Source organism: Chiloscyllium plagiosum, chromosome 37 (genome assembly GCF_004010195.1).
Source record: "Chiloscyllium plagiosum isolate BGI_BamShark_2017 chromosome 37, ASM401019v2, whole genome shotgun sequence".
Taxonomy (NCBI): Eukaryota; Metazoa; Chordata; class Chondrichthyes; order Orectolobiformes; family Hemiscylliidae; genus Chiloscyllium; species Chiloscyllium plagiosum.
The window spans coordinates 6790786-6794795 of record NC_057746.1 but is presented as its reverse complement, the minus strand read 5'-3'; positions in this window follow the sequence as shown (position 1 = coordinate 6794795).

Genomic DNA, 4010 nt, shown 5'->3' with positions numbered 1-4010 from the left:
CGTTGATTTTCCTGCTCCTCGGATGCTGCCTGACCTGCTGTGCTTTTCCAGCAGCACTCTGATCTAAACTCTGATTTCCAGCATCTGCAGTCCTTGTGTTTACTTAGTCAATTTCCCATCACACACACCCCCGATCCCCTGCCCTCACCCCCACACCCACACGCATACACTGGGCTCAATCTCTCTCCCACTCAGGGCTCGATCTCTTGCCCCCTCACTGGGCTTGATCTCTCCCCTGCACTGAGCAGAACATTAGCTGAGTTTCTGGAATAATAGTTCGGTGATGATACCACGCAGCCATTGCCTCCCCTTAAGACGGGGGAGAATTGTGGAGACTTATGTCTGGTCTTTTCAATCCCAATAGCTGTTGGGAGTCAAGCCTCGACAGAAACTTTCTCTATCTGCAAAAGTAAGACTCACTCCACTGCCCAGGACATCTTACAACACAGAGCCCCCTCCTCCTCCACCACCTGGAGTAATACAGGATCAGCAGATTTGCAAACAGTTCGAGAGACTGCAAACTGGTCTGGGGTCCCTGTGGAAACAGACACAGAGCAGCCCAGGGAAATGTTTGTGAATGACTGGACTGGCTGGGAAAATGCAGCTCATTCAATTCCATGTCCAGGAATAGTGGGAGAGACAGTCCCACTCCCTGATTTCCAGCATGCAGGAATCTCGTGCATTGACTTGCGGTGTCCGTTTCCATGGGGATCCCAGACCAGCCGACATTCAACAGGAGAATGCACCCAGTCTCTTTGTTGTACAGTAAACATGGCCTGGTTGAAATTAAAACAAAGAGCTGCGGATCTGAAACAAACAGAGCAGAATGACCTGGAGAAACTGGCAGCACCGCTGCAGAGAACGAAACAGAGTTTTCATTTCATGTCCTGTGACTCGTCTGTAAACTTTTGTTGAAAACTCTCCGATTGAAGACTGCATTAAAAGTAATGTTTATTGAAAACTGTCTGTATTGCTGCTGTGGGAGGCAAGGAAAGAAATCACAGGGGCCCAGTTCCAAATGTTTAATTCCTCTCTGGAAAGAGGCCTGAGGACTGGAGGACAGCTAATGTGGTCCCTCTTTACGAGAAGAGTGGTAGAGATAGACTAGGGAACTGTTAGAAACGAAAATCGCTTCTCAATAATCGCTCTAGACAAATTCAGGAAAACAAAGTTTTATTAACAAGTCAAGTCTGCAGAGTCGGGCACCCTTAAAGAAAAGGCGCGCTGAGGCTTACAAAGTCTCCATTATTTATAGGACAAGTCCCTCCTCTCCTTGGCTCCAACAAGCCATGAGGTTCACATTCTTAAAAACATCATTATTTTTATCACAAAGTCTGCAACAAAAGGCTCCAGAGTCTCCAAAGTTTGTTGTTTTTCTCACCCTGTAGTCTTATCAGTCAAAAGCTTTAATTTGAAACAGATGTCTCAAGTTGTTCCCCCATCCTGGAGTCTTATCAGTCAGGGACTCATCCTTCTCTGCTGTGTGAATGGCTTCATTAATCAAGAGCCTGCATGCTTTTACTATAGCTCACAAATTGTCAGCATTCTGCACAATTTAAACTACTCTACTTTTGAGTATATAAAATGGTTGTTAGAAAAGAAACAAAGGTTTTGTCTTTTATTATAGATCAGTCTGTGGTCCAGGCACATCTTAAAGTTTAAACCGAAATTACCTCTTACAGGAACTGTAAACCAATGAGTCTAATATCAGTAGGAGGGAACTACTGGAGAAAATAGTGAAGGAAAAGATTAATCTCCACTTAAAGAGGCAAGCTTTGATCGGGGAGAGACAGTTTGGCTTTGTCAGAGGGAGGTCATGCTTAACAATTCTGGTGAAATGTTTTGAGGAGGTGACCATGATGTCGATGAGATTAAGGCAAATTGATGTCGTTTATATGGATTCCAGCAAGGCCTTTGCCAAGATCTCACATGGGAGACTGACAAAGGTGGGAAAAGCTTATGGCAACTTAGCAAGATAGATCCAAAATTCACTTTGTTATAGGAGACAGAGGTTGGTGGTTGTAGACTGTTTGCGTGACTGGAGCCCAGTGTGCAGTGGGGTACCACAGGGATCACTGCTGGGTCCCTACTTTTTGTGATATTCAGAAATCATGTCAATGAGGATGCGGGGATGGGAATAACAACTCCATTTGTGGATGACACAAAAATTGACTGGGTGGCTGACAGTGAAGAGGAAGGTGATAGGTAAAAGGAGGATATAAATGGATTGGTCAGATTGGCAGATCAATGGTAGATGGAGGTTAATCTTGTTATCGGAAGGATGTTGTGAAAGGTGAGAGAGGAAGGATTTAAAAGGGACCCAAGAGGTAGCTTTTCCACGCAGAGGATGGCACGTGTATGGGATGAGCTGCCAGCGAAAGTGGTGAAGGCTGTTACAATTACAGCATTTAAAAGGAGTCTGGATGGGTATATGAATAGCAAGGGTTTAGAGGGATATGGGCTAAGGGCTGGCAAATGGGACTAGATTAATTTAGGATATCTGGTTGGCATGGATGAATTGGGTGCTTTCAATGTGCTGATGGGTTTTCAGGCAGATATTTGAGGGATGGGGAAAGTGATGTATGTGAAGACAGAAAGCTGGAGGAGGAGTTTTGAGTAGTTCCAGTTACAATACATCTCTCTGACATAGTGGCTCAGTGGTTAGCACTGCTGCCTCACAGTACCAGGGACCCGGGTTCGATTCCAGCCTAGGGTGACTGTCTGTGTGGAGTTTGCACATTCTCCCTGTGTCTCTGTGGGTTTCCTCCGGGTGCTCCAGTTTCCTCCCACAGTCCAAAGATGTGCAGGTCAGGTGAATTAGGCATGCTAAATTGCCCATTGTATTCAGGAATGTGTAGGTTAGTTGCTTTAGTCAGGGATAAATACAGAGTAATGGGTCTGGGTGGGTTACTTTTGAGAGGGTTAGTGTGGACTTGTTGAGCCAAATGACCTGTTTCCACATTGTAGGGATTCTATGACTTTATCAATGTTATGTGGTGTACTTTGGAAGTAGGAGCAAAGGAGTCCTCAATGAATGGTTGGCCACGAGGAAGCTCAGACGGTTAGAGAAACCTTTGGATGCTTGTCCACAGAACCCTGAAGGCGACAGGACAGGTCACTAGGATAGTGAAGAAGGCATACAGGTGAAAGTGACTACTACAAATGCTGGCGATTACAGTCAAGAGTGTGGTGCTGGAAAAGCACAGCAGGTCAGGCAGCATCCAAGGAGCAGAAAAATCAACGTTTCAGGCAAAGGCCCTTCATCAAGAATGAGGCTGGGAGCCTCAGGGTTGGAGAGATAAATGGGAGGAGGGTGCGGCTGGGGGGAAGGTAGCTAAGAGTGCAATAGGTGGATGGAGTAAGGGTGATATGGCAGAGCAGAGAGTGGAGCGGATAAGTGGGAAGGAAGATGAACAGATGGGATGGGTCATGAGGATCGTGCTGAGCTGGCAGGTTGGAACTGGGGTAAGGTGGGGGGAGGGGGAATGAGGAAACTGGTGAAGTCCATATTGATGCCCTGGGGTTGGAGGGTCCCGAGGCAGAAGATGAGGTGTTTTTCCTCCAGGCGTCGGGTGGTAAGGAAGTGGAGATGGAGGAGGGCCAGGCTAGATGGGAAGAAAGATTGGCAGGTAGGACAAGTCATGAGGGTGGTGCTGAGCTGGAAGGTTGGAGCTGGGATAAGGTGGGGGGACCTGCATGTCATCAGCAGAGTGGGAGGGGGATTCCCACAGCTACCTGGATTACACCTCCTCCCTCGCTGCCTCCTGCAAAACTGCTATCCTGTATTCGCAATTTCTCCACCTCTGCCGTACCTGCTGCCAGGAGGACCGGTTCCACCACAGAACACATCACATGGCCTTCTTCTTTAAAGGCCACAACTTCCCCCCCATGTGGTCGATGATGCTCTCCAGTGCATCTCATCCACGTCTCACACCTCCACCCTCAAACCCCACCCTTGCAACTGCAACAAGTACAGAACCCCCCCCCCCCCCTCCCCAGTCCTCACCTTC